The 19,236-nt window shown below is 37.6% G+C and overlaps 1 long non-coding RNA gene across 11 annotated transcripts in view; it reads left to right on the forward strand.

Annotated features, from left to right (window-relative positions):
• The window catches only part of LOC104913987 (uncharacterized), a 517,821-nt gene that overhangs the window by 98,164 nt on the left and 400,421 nt on the right, over positions 1-19,236 (forward strand). For 2 of the 11 annotated variants that reach the window (XR_014887697.1, XR_014887696.1), the window contains exon 1: positions 12,275-12,663. The exons of 1 other annotated variant lie outside the window; for it this stretch is intronic. This is a non-coding gene — a long non-coding RNA (uncharacterized LOC104913987). Of the gene's footprint in view, positions 1-12,260; positions 12,664-19,236 lie in introns of those variants that run through there. 8 more of the 11 variants (XR_014887668.1, XR_014887694.1, XR_014887695.1 and 5 more) reach the window with 8 other exon arrangements.

A 19,236-nucleotide genomic window follows, 5' to 3' on the forward strand; every position in this document is an offset into this window, starting at 1 on the left:
TTGCAATCATCTGCCAAAGAGTAGTGGAATCAAGGAAATGGAGCACCTTCAGTGACTGACAATAATGAGTAGATATCTTGCTATTTTTCCTGAGTGTTTATGTGTCTCCAGAGCGCAGATATCTGAGCTGGATTGGATGCATAGAAAATTTGCTCATCTTATAACATGTACTGTCAGCCTTAATCCGATATGTTAATTATACAGTTTTAACAACTGCTAACACCTATAAATTCCTTTGCCAAAGGTGCAGTTGTGATGTCGCCTTACACTATGTGATTGCATGTAAATTGAGGTTGTACTCATTTAATATTTTGGTTAAAAAATTGGATCTCATGCAGATTGGCTAATGCAGTGAAGTTCTTGAAATAAATCAGTGTGAAATAGAGGAAAGTTGTTCATGATACATGATATCATTTTCTCTCTGAAGTCTCCAGGCTGCACATTGAGTCTACAGCCCATTTTTGTTATCTAACAGCATAAGGAATAAGAATGTAAGAAGAAACCACCACAGGGTTTTTGTCCCAGTAGTAGTGACTGGCACTGGAACAAATCAAACGTCATAGGACCTATAGAAAGCATCTGACAGAAGTTTAGCTAGTGAAATTGACAGTTGCAGCTTAAAGAATATATACATACATATAAATGCTAAAGAATGTGCATTTTGGCTCTAGCAGCAGCAATTTTTTAACCACATTAGAAGTATTCTGTGGCCTAAATTAATATTTACTTTTCAAATGAGACTCTCCCACTCCTTTCTCTTACAATTTTTTGAAAGTGGATTTGTGTGTGTAGACAGTTTTATAATTTTTTCCTTATTCTGAAACAAAATACAAATTTTCCATTAACATTATAGAATGTTGAAATGGAGAGAGCCCTTCTTAAATAGCTAGATCTTTGTTCACTCCCTGATTCTAAAACCAGTATTCTACTGGAACCCCAATTAAGCCAATTTATTCCATGTTTCATTTCACTTAGCAGAACAGAAGCTTACAGAAATGTAAGCTACAGCCTCTGGCCCTAATGAAATCCTTTAAATGCAGTCTACATAGCAAAAGGTTAAGGGGGCAAAACACAGTTTAATTTCCCAGAAACACTTGATGGGAGACTTCATAAATGTTCTTGATGATGGAGTTTTCTAAATGTAGTCAATTTGTAGTCTAGAAGCTGCTATATTAAAATTACATGCATGAGAACGGTTGGACGGCAGAGGGATACAGGACCTTCCAGCTAAATTGCTAATCCAAATTGGGCCTTCGTTAATCCCATACAAAGTTGTCAGCATCCACTGACCTAGATGAAATGCATTGCTGGCTGCAGACCGGTTCCCGGAGAGGTGAGCACATCAGCAGAGCAATCAGTTGGCACTAATGGCATCCTGATCTGCAGCCTCAGCAGAGAGCCAGAGGTCTGATTGAGAGTGGAGGCTAAAATGCTCTCTCAACTTTAAAGATGGTTCGAGTTTGGGACACACCTGTATGCTGTATTTGCCTTGTGCTCTGCCAGGCTTGCAGGGAGCTGTACCCTGTGGGGCCTCCTTAGGGCTTTCTGTAACTCTGAAATCACTTCAGCTGTCCTTCAGACAAAAACAGTGAAGAGAACACTCGCAAAGTAATAACCTGATACTCAGAGGCACTTGATGGTACAAATAACCATTCCAGTATCAGGACTGCAGTGGAAAAGGGAGAGGGTGTGTATTAAACTAAAACTTTTTCACATCCCTGTCCAGCATACCTGAGCACCTTTGTGCTGCAAACTTTTCCACCTGTTGGGCTTAGTAAGGCTGAAAATTAATGTTGCCTAAATATTAAAAATATACTGCTTTGTGAGTAGGCTTATGAAGTCCTGTTCCTGACAAAAGCATAGTAATGCATGGCCCTTGTACACTTGGAATTGTTCCCAGATCAGAATTATTTCAGAAAGTTTATCATTGGCATTATCATCCCTGAAGTCTTGCATTTAAGTTTATTTGTTGCTTTTTTTCCTGCTTACTAAGTTATTGTCATTCAGATAGGGTAGATAAAATGTCATGGTCTACAAGCTGTCAGCTCATTCAGTGTGAACAGGGTGAGTGGAGTGACACTAAGAAAGGAATACCCATGTAATGTCTTAAGCCAGGCAGTGAAAGGTGATGAAATGTATTCTCTGAAAAAGAAGTTGAGCAAATTCTCTTTACCTCTTATTTACCCTTGAACATACTGACAAATAATGAGCAGCAATGAGAAAAGACTGATTGTGGTGCTAAGGGGAAAACAGTAAGATCCTTTGGTGGAGGTTAGTGTGTTTCAGAAAATATGTGGTGTTTCCAGAAGGCAGATCTTGTGCATCTATGTATGATCCTTATTTGATAAAGATGAAATGAAGGTCCTGCATAGAGCATGAATGTTTCCACAAACCAATGCATCCTTTTTTTTTCTTTTTTCTTTTTTTTTTTTTTCTTCATAGCTTTGCAATAATGGAGTTGCTGATGATCAGCTGCAGTTTTCTCCCCTCTAAATCAAGTAACAAAAGGCTCACAGCCACAACCAAGATGAAGGAGTTCTGAGCGTAGAACCCTCTTCTATTGACTTGGCAGTCCTTGTTCCCTGCTTCTATGTTCTGCCTCTGGAGGATTTGGTGTGTATTTATCTTGATAGGCTCCTACTGGAACAGCACAGAAGGAAAGGCAGCATCTGCACCCCTAAGCAGGGGAATGTCAGCTGCTGTGAGAAGTCTGAGAGTTTGCAGATGGACTCTGCTCTCAGTATTGGAATTGCCCAATGCTGAAATCACCCTGAATAATGTTACAATTTTGATATTTTGCAGTGAAACACAGTGGCGTTCTAAATGTATAAAACGTTACTATTTGCAAATTTCCACCTATTTGTTTATGTTTCCGGAAATAGTACACCTCGCTGCAGTCTGGACATTGCCCCAGGTGGTGTCTGCCTCTTAACCCAAATCAAACAGTAATCACTCAGACACTGTCTGGCTCTCACAGGGTGGACAGGGAAAGCATAACAGCTTTCCAGTTGCCTCTCACTAAGTCTAGGCAAAGATTTCCCTCAGGAAATCTCCAGCCTGTTTTCTTCATCGTCCTTTAGGGCAAGACTTTAGGGTCATGGTCTCCATTGCCCTTTGCGTTGCTGCAGGGCCCAACACACTTGATGAGCAGACCACATAGTGTGAAGGGTGAGATAACAATATGGTATTGCGAAGAGCGTAGGCTTTCATTTTTCTTGACCTATATATCTTAACCAAGGAGTTGCCAGAATATGGCTTTGAAGCTGTAAATGGATCATTGGCAGTGAAGATGTGACTGCCAGTCCAGCTATTAAGGTCACTGGGGATTTGGTTGTTGCAGGATAATTCAGCTCCCAAGCTGCTTTTTAGCGGAGAAAAGCCAGTGGGTTCCACTGAGGCTGCCATTGGGCTGGCTGCAGAACACAGCTGTATGCTCTGCTCTGGCTTGCTTTGCAGCAGTACTCCTGCAAGCTGTAATCTGCTTGCTTAGCCCTGGCAGCCTGGTGCCTAAGACTGCAGCTCCTGACGCTGCAAGAGGCAGCAGCCTTTGTGCCTGGAAAACTAGAGAGCTTCTGTTTGCAAATAAAAGATTGAAAATTCAACAGTGCTCGAATGTGTATGCAGACAGCAACAAGCATTGTGAACTGACCCACTCCTTTTTAACAAAATGTATCACTGACTTCAACAGCTGGATGTAATAGGAGGTTTATAGCTCAGATCCCTGTTTATTTGGTCCTGACTCGTACCCATTTATTTGGCTTTTTTGGCCTGGACTTGCACTATTGTCATCTTCAGATGACAACAAAAATAGTAACATATATACTGTGGGCCTAAATAACAACTAGTGCCTTCAGGGAATGGAGCAAAGTGAAAGTAACTGCTGTTAAAAAAAAAAAAAAAAAAAAAAAAAAAAAAAAGGAAAAAAAAGAAAAAGAAAAGGTTAGTGTTCAGAAAGTAAAAGAACACTAATGTTTTTGTATTCAATGAAAAATAATTATATTTTATGTTAAAAAAAGAAGTTACACGTTTGTTTTGGAGGAAGATTTTTGGTATTACAGACAGTTAAAATGGTAACTCTGGTGACAGTGTAGTGAGGAAACTATCAAACGAGAGATATCTCAGAGACTGAATTCTGTAACATTTTTCAGTCTTCTTGTTGAATGCAAGATAGTTTGGCTGTTCTGGTTCACTTTCCTGTATGACTAAGCTAAGTAGTGCAGCTTTGTACTTTCAGATTTTTGTATGAACCCCATGCCATCTCAGGAAACTCAAGTTAATCCTGGGGAGGGCCAAAAGAATCTACTAAAATACGCACACTGCCAAAGTAAATGATGGCTGGATTCCTGAGCTAATCTTTGCCTTTGATCTTGTGTATCAGAAAATTTATTTGGTAAAGTAGTGATGAAAAAACTTCTGACCATTCTGAAGTATCAGTTGCAAATAGTCTAGACCTTCTGAATTTCAACATAAATCAGTACATGGTTTTTTTTCCCTCCTCTCCCAATCCTTGGTAATATCCATAGAAAGCATTATAATGAGGCAATTCAGAGAGTAGCAGTAACCATTCTTTTTCTGACACTTACAGCCTTGTATGCAAAATTGCATGGCAAGTTGTGTCAGCTTGTGGAAATCTGACTGCATTTTTATCTCTGAAAGTAACAGTGGAAGAAAATGGCAACTTTTGCCTTACAGTTATTCCTTGTTGAATATACTTTGTCGGATGAAATTGTTTTGTGTTCTCGTTCTTACTGGTTTTGCTTTGATGGTTCTTTGGTGTCCAATTTATTGGATGGAGTCTCCATTTTCTTGCATAATTGTGCAAAACGTTACTGAAACTCAATCTTTGAGTCTGTTTTAAATGTTTTCTGGAAAGGGACTATTTTTGTTTTTTATTTGATTGCTTTTGGTTGGAAGGTTGCTTTTATTTTATGTAAAATACAGCCTTCGTGTTTTGCAAAACACCCACTTTTTCACTCTGAATAGCATGTTCTTGTTTCAGGACTTTCTGAAGTTTACACCCGTGTGTGACAACAAAACTGAAAACTTTTACTAGTTACTGCGTAACCTATATCACGATGAAGCCAATGCGGGAAACAGCTTATACTCTGGACAGAGATATTACAGATCAGAAATTGGGATACACAAAGATTGGGTTGCCTTGTTGATGATTAAGGAGGTCTAGGATGGAGCCCTGCTCAGATCTTGAGCATGTTTTAAGGCTTTCTCATCTTGAAGCACACATCATTAAGGCCGTATTTATTAGAACTTTTCCTTCCATAAATGTGTTACCTATCAAAGTTCCCAGTATCTTGCAAGGAGGGAGAGGAATCACTCTTCCAATTCTTGAACAGCTATATTACTCATTGTGTTAGTATGATCTGTTTCTGTCCTGTCAGTTTCGATCAGCAGGTGTTGTATCCAAGGTTGCTGTATAGGCCTGAGCTAAGCCCACCAAGCAGATCTTTCCCTTTTCCAGAGGTGAAGGAGTGCCTGCAGACGGGAGTGAGAGGCTGCTCTACCTGCCTACATGCCACCCAGCCAGACCACAGACCTGCCTTTGTTTCATGGTGGGTGCAGAGGCTTTTTCAGGATGTTCTGTTGCTGCAGGTGGCAGCGAATACAGCCTTGGAAGGCAAAAGGATGTTGGCAGTTCCTGCAGGGACCGCAGCGAGCAGGAGAAAAGACAAGAACTTCCAGCTGTGATTTCTAGTCTTGCTCAGGCCTGAGAGAAAATGCAGAAAAGGGGTTGCCTGCTGCACATCCATAGACAGGAATGGCTTGAGTTATTTATGCAGTTGTTGCAGTTTATGATGATGTCTCCAAACTGGAGTACTCATTTTCTGGTCACTTTGTCAGTCACCTGAAATTGCAAATCCAAGCTGACAGAGCCCCAAACTGCCTGCTGCTCATTACCTAATGGTATGGAGGAATGCCTTTGCTTGCATTTGAACACAACAGTAAAGAACATCTTTTAAAAAAAATTAATGGCAATGAAAATAATATTAAGCATAATCAGTAATCTGTTAATGAAGAGTGGACTCATTATTTTTTTCTTTACTACCGTGCTTGATAAATATAGGAAAAAATAAATCTGCTTGTGATGTTTTTTTTCTTTTATTTTTTTATTTTTTTTCCATTTTGCTCATGATTTTATTTAATGGAAGAGTAACTTCTCACATATTGGCTTGACAATTTACAGGCATTTGTTTGTGCTGAATTAAGCACATTTCTAAACTTTGTATGTTGCTGCTGACAGTTTGGGAATTGATTTTTATCCCTAGAGAGATGCCTTTTTGTCTTTAAGGCAAATTGAAGTTGACTGCCGGAGCATTCCCTGGTAAGAGAATCTACTGTAGGGATATTTTTTCCACTGAGAACTCATTTTTAACTGAGGACCTTCAGCAAGGTCATGCTTTTCAGGACACCAGAAAAAAAAAAAAAAAAGTTCACAGACAAAGAGATAACATTAGCTTTATAGTAAATAAGTAGGAGCAAATACGACCAAGCTTTTTTCTCATGTCAGGGAAGTGTGCTTAGATGTGCAGTAGGTAACAATTTTCCAAGCTTTTATTCTGAATGCACATGTTAACTGCTAGTGTGGGCAATGGCAGAAAAAGATTTTACCCACCTGTGTTTTCTCATGCCTGTTACGAGTTTAAATTAAAGGAGCTCTGTAACATTTTTAGGAGGTTAAGATTCTTTCAAGGAAAGGCTTATGGCTTGTCCTCATCAGCATAGAGCGGGGGTTGTAGACATAAATGGATTAATGAGCTGTGTGCGAGTACGCAGATGCAATCTGTTCACATCAAATAATGCTAGATATTCTCTTTTTATTCTATACTTATCCCTGAATATGCAACCACAGAGACTATTTTTCTGAGCTATCTCACCTATACCCACCTTGTTCCAGCATCCATAGAGATGCTGGGATTCGTTCATGTATCATTCCCTCCAGGGGTTTTTTCTAAATTTTACATTTGTAAAAACAGACTTCTATTAAATGAGTCTGCTAAAATAAAATATTGTAAATGTATATACCTGGTCTCTTTTATATGATCAAAATGGAAAAACTCCTTCACACCTGAACAACAAAGATGAATATACCTATCCTGGTCAGTAGTTTTATTTTGTGATTGAACCTGGCCAAATACTGGTGAGGTAGTACACAGACCTCATACTAAACTCGTTTACTGCTTCTCTCTGCAGCAATTGCATCTACTTTTATTTTGAGTAATTTCATTCTCTTTAATCTCAATCTTTTTATAAACTCATATATTTCTAAGACCTAAGTAACACAAATATAAGTAAGAAGACAAACGTTTTCAGTCTGTGAATAAGATAACAAAGGATAAAGTCAAATCCACTTGTTTTCATTTCTTGAATGAAAATCATGCCAACTTAAGGCAATTTTTCACCAAAGCACCTAAGTGAGTTCTAAGAACGAATTTCTTGAGAAAGGTCATCTGGTGGTTATAAAATCTAGGAAGGAGTTTGAGCTCTCTGCAGTCTTCCTTTAAGGCTTCTTTGGGATCTTGTTGAGTTTTTCATACATTCGAGTTCTGAAAATTTGATTTTTCTCAGTGTGTTTCTGTGGATGTCATTATCAGTTGTCGGAATTTTGATTTACCTCTCTAATCTTTATTTTCCCTTCCCGAATTCCTTTTGTAATATATGTGACAGTTCTCTCGTAGTAGTTACCAGATAAACACACCTGCAAAATCTGAGAAAGAAAATTTTCAATATTCATCTAATTAAGAAAAAAAAAAAGAAGAAAAGAAAGCATCCTAAAACATGTTTGACTGTTTTGTTTTGCAGATATAAAAGAAAACACAAGGCTAGTATTTAGGATGGGGTAGATGAGGAATGACAGGAAGCAGAGACTGATGATGTTCTGTTGCAACTGGTGAGCAATATCCCAGAGCTACCTTGCCACCAAATCCATAAGGCCGCCTAGACAATAAACAGTTCATCTTTTTGCCCTGCTTTCAATTCCATATTTTTGTTAATTAATTTTTAAGCTTTTACTCAACTTCACCTTGGATCGTCCATCTTTTCTCGGAAGGAATGTAAAATAGATCATAATGTCTATGAATAATATGAAGTCTGATTAATCATATTGTAACACTTTATACTCCTACTTTTTGGTTTGGGTAGGTTAGTTTAATGTTGATCATTGTGGGCTCTACCTTTAATACCTTAATCAAACTTGTTTCTGTTTTGTCCTTTTGCCTGAAGACTTCTGATGTTCAGAATTAACTTTGTTCTCAGTCCTTTTCTATTCTGTGTTGAGCTTTACACCTAATTAGAAGTAATTGTTTCCTTGTTCCTACAGCAGGCAGATCTTGGCTGCATGAGGGTCTCAGTCTCAGGAAAAATGTAGGTAAAACTTAGATAATTTAGCTTTTATCTCTATCTCTTTCATTGTTCTACAGCTTTGATAAATGTCCCTTCGATATGACTTTACTAAGTTGTAAAAATCATGAAAATCTGTGTGTTGGAATGGTAGCCTGAATGTTACAGTGCTGTCACAAAGATTTTCACTAAGGATTATTTTTAACAACTCAAACACGTTTTAAGATTTGTTCAGACTCTCTCTCTCTCTTTTTAATAATTTCAGTGATTTTCTGTCACATTTTCAAACCTTAGAGTTCTGAGAATGAACTCCAATCTGGGCCTCAGACAAGGTATCTGAACGGGGTCCGATTGGTGTCTAAAGATAGAATGCAAAATTACATTAATTAAATTTGTAATTGTGAAGCAGGAGGGAGAACACTTTATAAAGGCAGAGGTAGGAGGAGAACTTTAAGTATCAGTGCATGGCGAATGAGATGCACAGCCTGCATTATCAGTTAGGAGCTGCATGTCTAATCCACCAGACTCAGAACGGAAGAAAATGTACCCTGGGATGTCAGGTGTTAAGGGGAAGAATGGGCCTCTCACGTTCTTTGCGCTTACAAGCCGGCTTGTAACCTTTTGACTCTCTCTCTCTTTCTCTTCTTGAGTTTTGTTTCCTGAAAGGAAAAGGGGTTGGGGGGAGGTAGGGGAAGGAGATTTGAAGAGTGGAAGATCTGTTTCAAAGTACTGAGTACTGTAGTGTATTTTCAGGCTTCCCCCCACCACCCTCCCAAGAATTAGTTTTGTTTTGTTTCCTTAAAGAAGGAGTTGCTTTTCAGGTAAAGTGTTTAGACTTAAGATATCTTACCACTATCAACATTGTAATCTTCATGCGCTCTGCTGCAGGTGACATAGCTTTTTTTATCTTTCTAACTAAAATGAATATAGTTTCACTTAAAAACACAGTAGAGGAATAAAGCTTGTTTTGAGAATTAATGTTACACAGTATTGCCTTTTATATTCATCAGGTATTATGCAGATAAACAACCCCCCATACATGAAATTTCTTTTCTTTTTGAAGTGGCACGGTCATATATTCTATTGATTGCACAACAAGAATAATCATGTTGTACTCCAGGCCTGATGATCTGCATATGCAAAGAAAAGGTTTAAATAATACTCTCACATTTTGCCTCCTTGCTCTTTTTGAGTTAGTAAGTGTAGAAAATATCCTGGTGCAAGGAGGAAGATGTATGTACCCTAGGTGAGTGTTTACTGGTTAGAATAAAAGAAAATGTAACATATACAGGAAAAGGTTAATAGTGTCTAATTAAGGTAGGTCTCCAAACTTCATGACTTTTGAGGAGAAAGGGCAGGAAGTGGAAAAATATGCCAAAAGCTACATTATCTGTCCTTGAAATCGTCTCTTCTGCAATGATCCCGTACTAGATTGTAAAAATGAAAGCAATAACGTGATGTTTGTTTTCATTAATTAAAGAGAGTCTTTCTCGTAGAAGAGTGTCCTGAGAATTCTAAAGGAATTTTATATATTTCTGGCTAGCATGATGGATTTCATCCATGCAAGAACTGTCCTCCTTCTAACTTTGAGTTGTTATTCATTCATGATTATTTTGAAATGGCTCATGTTGCCTTGGCTTAGCTGTAATGTGGCAGCAATGGAGTAGAGCCAATAGAGGGGTAATTTTACAGCCAGTAATCAGGAAAAGGAAGAGCCCTTAGCCAGAGACTCAACTGTGCCAGGAGGAGCCATTATTCTATTATTATTTCCAGTGTGGAGGCATTGTTTTAAGTTACATTAAAAACATCCTTTAAATGTCTTTATTTGTGTTGTAAATTTTCCATATCAATTTTTCGCTAAGAAAGGTGTGTGAATCTGTAACATATAAGCAAATGGAGTGCTTGAGGTCTATCTTGCTTTAAAAGTTGTGCACTGAAGGGAAACCTCAAATTAAAGGTAATTCCTCAACTTATAGAGGATGGAGGATTATTGGGCAAATATGGCAAGAGTTCTTGATTTCATAACACTTGTTTGGAACAACACTCTGGACAGCCTTCCTTACCATCTTTTTCTTCTGTTAAGGACTCTAAGTGGCTAAAGGGGAGAGAATGAAGTCTATACTGTTATTCATGTGCATGGATTTGCACTATCTCCTGGAGGTTGTGTTTGTTGAAACCCACAGTGGATTTGAATGTTAGAGGATGTGATGTGGATAGCTTTCTTGTTTTCAGTTACTTTGTCCTGTACAGTTTTATATTCCATACTGCTTTAATTTCACTTTGTAGAGCATATGTTGTGAACTATTATTGTAAAGGTCTCTATACTTTTTAATAAATAATATTTGAGGAGGCAGAAGCCTTCCATCTGTAAGGCAAGTGGCACTTGGTTTAAATGCATAATAGTGAAATAATGTGTCTCAAGTCATTAGAACAGTTTGAGATACAAAAGGGAACAGAACCCAAATATCATAAATCCTTGTCCAGTGTCTTAATCCTGAGCCTATTTTTCCATTCAAAATATAAATTTCCATGATTATTATTTGTACTGCCAGAGCTTTCCAGGGATTTAAAGGTGACCTAATTTATTAAATGCTGTCTTATGTGCAAGACAGAAGCAAAATCCTTACCCCAGGGCACTTATTCAGTGGCCCTGATCCTGCAATCTGATCTCTGGAATGAATGTCTGAACTAACACAAGCCATGCCGCCTGTTCAGAGAGTTCGACTGGAGTTTTAATGGAGAAGAGACATGTAGAGTGCAAGTTGTCTGCCACATCCTCAGTCAATTTCAGTACATTGCCATTACTTCCCTCTTTTATTATGTGTTTCCATGTGTCCTCTGCAAACTTTTGAGCAGCTGTTGTTGTTACCTTAAGCACAGAGAGAAGTTTGGTGTGAATTGTTTTTTCCAGCTCTGTGTGAGCCTTGATCTGTGGCACTACTTAAAGATGCTTTGCGATGCACCTTGAGATTAAAGTGCATCGCCCCTGCAGTGCATTGATCTTGTCTGGCCCAGAAAGGGGTTGTCATAGATCTGCTTTTGAAATCAGGACTCCCTCATGGGTTTTCCCAAGGCATCATCTCCATGTCATTGGGTTGGCAGGATATGAAGCTGAGGGTCTTTTTGAAGTTTTCCCTCGCACCAAGGGGTGTATGCTTGTCATGTGGCAGTTGTGCTAAGTTACACCCTCTTCTCCCTGTGTTCCATGCGGGATAACTTAGACTATTTAAATACACCAGTTTTTGTGTTTTTTTTTTAAATCTATTTGATTTACTATGTTGGAGTACTAAAACAAAGAGTAGAATCCAGTGCTTGCAACTCATTTCATGGAGAGAAATAAAATGCACAGGCTGAACTTCATGAACTAATTAAACTATCCTACAAAACTCTCTCCCCTTGCAGCTACAGACAATAGTCTTATTTTAGGAAACACAATCGTGTACTTCATCAGATATCACTTTCACCGATATTATTTAGCTTTTCATAACTGCAAGGCAAACAACCTTTAAGGTTGTTTCTGTTTCTCACATTTCAGTCTCTTTTTTTGAAAAGTACAAAAAAGTAAATTTCCTCCATCGAATGACTCGTTATTGGAAAAGCAAAGTAACATTTCAGTGTTCAAAGCTCTTCTTCCTGCAAAACTGTGGTACGTGGAAAATGTTTTACAACTTTCAAAGTTTATTTGATTTTGAACGCTTTTGGTTATGTAAGTTTTAATAAGTAGCTTTGGTGTACCCCTAAAGGCACACCCCACACACTTATGTTGTGTGACCTAGGGTCACAAGTAATGGCTGCAAGCTAATTGATTGAGAAAGGCTTGTCTGACTGGGCCCCTTTGAGTCCTCCCTTTACATTCCTAAATTTCTGTAAAGAAGGCACTGGCAGCTTCGCCTGTCGAGAGGAGGGGTTGGGGGAAAGGGAGGAAGTTTCTCCGTTTCTGATTATGCGCAGAGTTTCCTTGTACCGAGCTTATGTTCTCCACCCACTACTTAGTAAGAACTCCTTAACAACTTAAAGCTTTATCCCTCTGAGTACCAGAAAAGTGATTTGAGTAGTTATTGAGCAGGGAGAATAAACTGCTTGCTCCGGGCAGGGAGGAAGCTTATGGAAATGATATTAGACCTTCAGCAAAGTGCACAGCTGCATCATACAGAAGCCGAGACTCAAATTGACAGGCAAATAAGCCAGATCACGGAAGGGGCCTCTGTGTGGCAGCTCTGAGCTCCCAAGTGTTGGACAACTAGGCAAAAAGTGCACTGGAACAGGGCAGAAAATAGCACACTAACTTCAGGCAACTGTTGCATTTTCATGGTGAGTCCAGATTTGAAATGTTGTTTGAAATGTAGCTGTTTCTGTTGTTTCTAAAATCCCTTCCGTTCTACCACAGCTATCCTTTTGCAAAGTTCATTGTGTTACAGATTATTTGTCCGGATGTGCACTGCAGTTCTGAATGGTGCAGAAATGCACAGGGATGGTCCTTTCCTTGCTGCTTGCTCTCTGTTTTTCCTTTGCTTGCTCCAGGAATCAGGTCCCATTCTCTAAAGCATGCTGTACGGCTTCCGATTTGCAAAGAAAGAGTTTTGCAACCAGCCCTTGGTGTGCGGCTGCATATAGGTGAATAAGTGTCCGGAATTTCTGTGCAGTTTTCCGCAGTTTGAGCTTTGCGGCACCTCTGCACTGCTCCGTATTTCGCTGCCTTATCTTGAGAATGTATGGCACGGTCACTATGAAAAGAGCTTTGTGTTTGAATTCCTGGTGAGTCGAAGGGTCAGGGCCTATGAGTTATCTGCCTGCCAGCAAGACTCATTGCTGTGTCCCTTTATTTTTCAAGCTAAAATAGAAAAAACATGTGTCCTCACCCCTTTTATATTATCGCATTTTGAATTCAGGTTTTACATGCTGTTTGTGTGTGCTTTGTTCTTTTGACAAACTTGGGGTTTTGAGGGGAAGCCAGCTTTATTCTGTCCATATTTATTCTATTTTCTCAAGTTTTTACTGCTTTTTTTTGCATTCCTTTGTTGTGATGCACATAATTTTTTTTTAAAATAACATTCAGTGATTTCGATTTCTGCTAAGAAGAGACAAAGGTTTTATAGTTGCATGCTTATCTCCAAAAATACCAGGGAGCTATCTAAATTTTAGGTAGGTTGCAAAACTATGAAGAAGATAAGGCTTTCATAACTTTTGTCTCTCTAAAGGAGGGAAACAGAATACTCCTGTTCTAGTGTAAGTTCTAGTGTAGTGGTAATAAATCTGATCTGAGTTATTATGTTATTCCAGTCACTGTGTTCATTTGAAAAAGCTGCTTTATTTGCACAGCAATAGAATTATACACGTTGACAGTAACATTAGAAATAAGTTTGCAAAAACTGTTGAGTGGGTGAGATTTAGAGCCATAATTCTTCAAAGCATGTCAAAGTTGCTCTGTACGTGATGTTTAAGATGCCTGTGATTTAGAGGAGAAATGAATCTAAGTGTTTTTTCCTTCAACAGAAGTGTAATTCTGCACAAAGTGATCTTTGTTATATCTTTACTCAAATAGTCTTCTTTTCAGAAGGTAAATAATCTCAGTCAGGAGTTGTAGGAAAATTCTCAGAGAATTATGTTATTTGGAGCTCAAGGAAAAGTGCTCATTTGATAGGATAATTCTGCCAATCAGCATAAGTTGATCAGATGAAGCCTCCACAGATAGTATGTTCCTAGTTGTTTCTTGACCTGTCTTTCTAAGTTTGTTAGTTCATCTAAATATTAAAAATAGCATAATATCTTTTTTTTTTTTTTTTTTTTTTTTTTTTTTTAAACAAAAGATAAATGCATAAGGGGCTTTAGTTCTGGACTGACCTAATGTTGCAGTCTCTCTCAAGTGCAGAAGTTCGTATTGTTCATCTGTTGTGTTCATTTGCCAGTCTGAGATCTTCAGTTTGCATGTAGTTTTTGCATTTCTTTCTTCTTCTTCTTCTTCTTTTTTTTTTTTTAATGAAAATGAAAATGAAAAAAAGAGTGAAAACTGTTTCAAAGAAATGCTAAGCATTATAAGGTAGAAGGTGGTGCTGCGAGGTAATCTTAATAGACTTCGTGCTACTTCTTTTTGTTAATTGGATTCGTGTGTATTTTGACTTGGACTAAACCTTAGACTTTCTACAAGAAAGCCTTGGCCATGTTCTCAGTGCAATTAAAGATATACTTTTCTTTTAAGAGTTTCAGGGTCCACCTTGCAGGAAAGAAATGCATCCTCTTCTGTAACATAAATATATGCTACCTGCAGAAGTTCTCTTTACACACTGAAAGTCTGATAGTAAATGAAACTGTGAGGAACCAATATCCATGCTGTGGTGCCCTGGAGCACGGAGGAGCCTCCTACAAGGTGCAGGGGAATCAGGGCTATGGGGACCCAGGGCAGCCATCTCCTTGTGGGCACACAGGTGGAGGACCTGCCCTCCCTGTGCTGCAGGGCTTCCATTGGCAAAGAGAGACACCGGTGGTGTTGTGAAACCTGATGAGAGGATTATGAAACTTTTCTTTGTGCTCTGATGACCAGCTTGATGAAGGGGAAAGGGATTAATGAGGAAGAGAAGAATTTACTGATGATTTTCTGCTTATGTTTATCATTAAAAGAATATCACCCCCAATAGCTGTGTTTTATGATTCATGGAAATCCCTGTAGTAACGATGGGAGTGAAAATTGACGGTGGTGTTCCTACTGGCCATCTGAGTTGAAGTTTTCACAGAGGACCAATGCAATATATCAAGGTTTCCAGTAAGTTTAAACATCATTAGGAAGTCTTGAAGTACTACATTTGCACTTGGATAAAGGGAAATAATCATTAGTTTAAACTAAAATAATTATATTGGATTTTACATTTCTCCAACATTGGTTAAAGAAAAAAAAAGTTTTGAAGGCATTAAACACAATTGTTGTATAGCTGTCATTTATTTGAAAAAAAATTTATTTAACAACTTCAGTCTTTAGTCAAGGAGAAACTAAATTTGTTTTGTGAATTACCCGGCAAAGTGATTTTGGAGGTTCACTTTTTATGATTATTCTGGTTTAGGAAAGTAGTGCATAGAAGAAGGAAAAGTTACACAACGTGTTTCATTGGCATCAATACACTATACAGACATGGTGCCTGCAGGTATCTTTACTGTCACGTGAGAAAAAAGATGGAAATTCAGGACTAACAGTTGATTTTTCTGTCAGAAAGAAGAACTAGTTTGTGGTTTAAGGACAAGGCAATGTCTATTGTAAGAGATAAAGGAAAATTGACAGGCAGAAGAGAATTGCAGCTCTGATGGTTTCAGTGAGTCATAATATTGATAGAGTTACTCTAATTATAATTAGAGTTATAACTCCATGTTAAAACTTTATAGATCTTTGATCCATATATCTGTCTAAAATGTAAAAAAAAATAAATAAATAACTTGAGAATTGTCAGTATCAGATTTTGGAGTTCAGTAAATAGTTGAGGGAACAAGAAAGCATGTTTCAGGAGAAACAGAAGGTGTACACATACTGTCCGTGAAACACAGAGAGAGAGACTTCATCTTCACAATACCCAAGTTGACTTTCTGTCCTGCAACAAATTTAAAGTATCAGCAGAAGACTGACCCAAAAGGTGATGGTGAAAGTGAAAGAAGAACATACAGTGAGAAAGATATTTGACTCTTAATCAAGTAATTATAATATGTGGACAAATGGACAAACAGAACAAATACAACTGGAATTTGAAGACAGGGCAACAGTAGGGGAGGTGGGAAAGATCAAGATCTAAACATAGAAGAAACGGCATGAGAGAAAAATCCACTCTATCTAAAATATCAGTCACTGATAGGAACCTGTGCTTTGGGAATTTGTGCATAGTTCTTTAATATAAGTATTTTAATTGTGCAAGCTCTTGAATTGGTCCTGTTTCAAACTGCACACATTAAATGGTGTTAAATGAAGAAGAAGATAAATAGATGGACCTACCTTGGAGCGCTTGTGCCTTTGCTGTCAGTAGTTTTCATTCTTTCCAAAAAGCAGCAGCAAAATGACATCCTACCAAGAATATTGTCCTTTGTGGCAGAACTGGCCAAAGGAACCGCTGCGCTCTATTGCTGCCATTTCTCTCACTCTTTTTCTGTCTCTTTAATGTTATGCATCCACTCAGAGTCCTCTGAAACTATTTTCTCTGGTTTTGGTGTGTAAAGCAAAAACTGTACAATTTGAAAATTAATGCCAAATAAAAAGTAGGACTCTCCAAATTATTTCCCTTTATATTTTTTTTCCTCTTCTTTTACAATCTATTCCCAGTTTCTGGGAAACAAGAAATATGGCAGGATCTGGTAAGTTAATTATCTTTTAGGTTACATCAAACCATTTCCTTTCAATTGCCATGCCATTTTTGGAATGTATTTTTTGGCCTGAAATATTACATTTTATAGTCACAAAACACAGATAATTATTTTCTTTTTCTTTTTCTTTTTCTTTTTCTTTTTTCTTTTTCTTTTTCTTTTTCTTTTTCTTTTTCTTTTTCTTTTTCTTTTTCTTTTTCTTTTTTTTTTCTTTTTCTTTTTCTTTTTCTTTTTCTTTTTCTTTTTCTTTTTCTTTTTCTTTTTCTTTTTCTTTTTCTTTTTCTCTTTCTCTTTCTCTTTTTTTTTTTGTTAAAGGAAATATGTTAAGATTATTTTAAGCAGCAGAAGTAGGAATAAATTATACTTTTCCTGTGAAATGTGAAGTAAACAAAATAAACTCAATGAAAGGCTTTGAACAGCAATTTTTGAATTAACGCATTCAATAGGTATTTTGTGGACTTCTTTTTCTAAGGGCTTGAGATTTATTAAAAAAAAAAAAAGAAAGTAAATTGAAATTATTTTATATTGAAGATGTTAAATTATAGCTATTTATAATTTGCCTTTTGGCAGTGTTAGGTAGCACGCTGACATATTTTACTTGCTCTGAGGACCATACGACAAATTGGGCTTTGCGTATGCATAGCATACCAAGTGTCCTGTCCTTAGAAAGCCTGAAAGAGCTTGAGCTGTGCACATCTCCAGGTTTAACTTAGCTGAGTGCTGAGGAAGCACTGGAAGTAAGATTGCCATTTTGGAGCGCCTCACATGGAGAAGAAGTCAGCCCCTCTTCAACTTCCAAATTCTTCAAGTGTTATTAATAACCAAATTTGATGTAGATTATTCATCTTAATGCTGCTGTTGGCTCTGTTTCCTGAAAGTGTTTTGATTTCACTACTGAAACAGAGGAGATTTTTTTTCCCAACAGGAGGGAATGCCACTTTGAAGTGTTTGGAGTGAGTACGGCTTGAGTTTTATATAGGCGCTGCTGTAAGTGTGTATGTGATTTGCAATACAAGTAGATGCCTGTTTTCAAGAAGCTTTTCTAGTTTTGAATTAGAAACAGGAGTATGCTGTACTAACTCAGAATTTACAGATGTGCTTTTATTTGTGGGTTTTTTTTTTCCCCTCTTTTACCCCATATACATCATTACACTAGTTCAACAACATCTCACCCAACATTATGACTGACTGGCTGGTAGGCATAGCTCAGCAACTTGACAGCTGGTTGTTCCTAGGCAGGACAGGTAGCAGTGTCTTCCTCCTTGTTTACCTTCTACTCACTCCACTGTATTTAACAACCTTTTGTTCTCATAGCATAGTGCCAAATACTGCTCCATTACACAGTGTATCAACATTGTTTGATTTTTGATAGGTCATGGGGAATAAGATTTCAGTCATACTAGAAATTTCTTTTTAATATCATGCTTAATTTTTTGTATTGAATCCACTTTTGCCTAAATTGTAGCTGAAACTGTACCTCAAAAGCACTTCTTTCTAGAGGAAAAAAAAAAAAAAAAGTGTGTCTATGAGCAAAAGAATAGAAATACATGATTATCTTTAGTGAAATACATACTTCTTGGGGAAAAGTGTATTTAATTAAACTTGACTGATTATGCTATGTTTGCTAATTATATTTTACATCAAATGGTATTTTTACTAGAAAAATAACTTCTTTGTTCCTCAGTGTCATGGTTTTATGATTTTTGGTTATCAGTATTCCACATCATAACATCATGTAGTGCACTGGGAGTTAAAGAGTTATGCTCCAATTCTGGGTACCTGTCCCACAAGAGAAGAAGAACTATACCTCAGAAGACTTTGCGTTCAGAGAGGAGATAAAGCCCCTGGCAAGGTCACAAGACCGGGTCTCCTTCTTACTGCTCATCCCAACTTCAGGCATTGCCTCAGCATTAGAGTAAGGCCTTTGGCTTTCAGATACTTTCTTATTATATTTGATTTATTAGCTCCAATTTGAATTATATTGTATTATATTATATTATAGTGTGTTATCCTGCATTCTGATATCTCATTTAGTAAATGAATTTGTTTCTTCTTAGATCATTGCTGCTGTTATTTTGGGGGCCCCATCTCTCTGCCTTTTTCCCGTTATCCCCTTTTTCAGAGGCGTGGATCTGAGGGTCCCTTCACCCTGCTAGTCACAGAACCAGGCCACTCAGGCAACTCAGTCTTTTCAGCTATAAGTTGCAATTAGTCAAGTGTTCAATCCATAGTGTGTTATGGAGTACAGTCTCCCAAAGGGGAGATGTGACAACAGTTTTCATGAGTTAGTCAAAAATGAAACATCAAAAACTTTAGATGGAAATTTGACTTTTTTAATTGAATTGACCAACATGTGATATGTATATGTAGTTGTACATAAACTCTTTTTTTTTTTTTTTTTTTTCCCAGGTAGGCGAATTTGTTCTTAAGAAAGTCCATTCCTGTATTGTTGGAAAGAGCTTTTAACTTCAGACACGAGTTTAATTGAAAGCCTTGGTTTCAGTTTAAGTCTTTGAAAATGTAGCCCTTTTACAGATTAGAAACAGAAATGCA

The sequence above is a fragment of the Meleagris gallopavo genome, chromosome 1 (genome assembly GCF_905368555.1).
Source record: "Meleagris gallopavo chromosome 1, MGAL_WU_HG_1.1, whole genome shotgun sequence".
NCBI classification, from domain to species: Eukaryota; Metazoa; Chordata; class Aves; order Galliformes; family Phasianidae; genus Meleagris; species Meleagris gallopavo.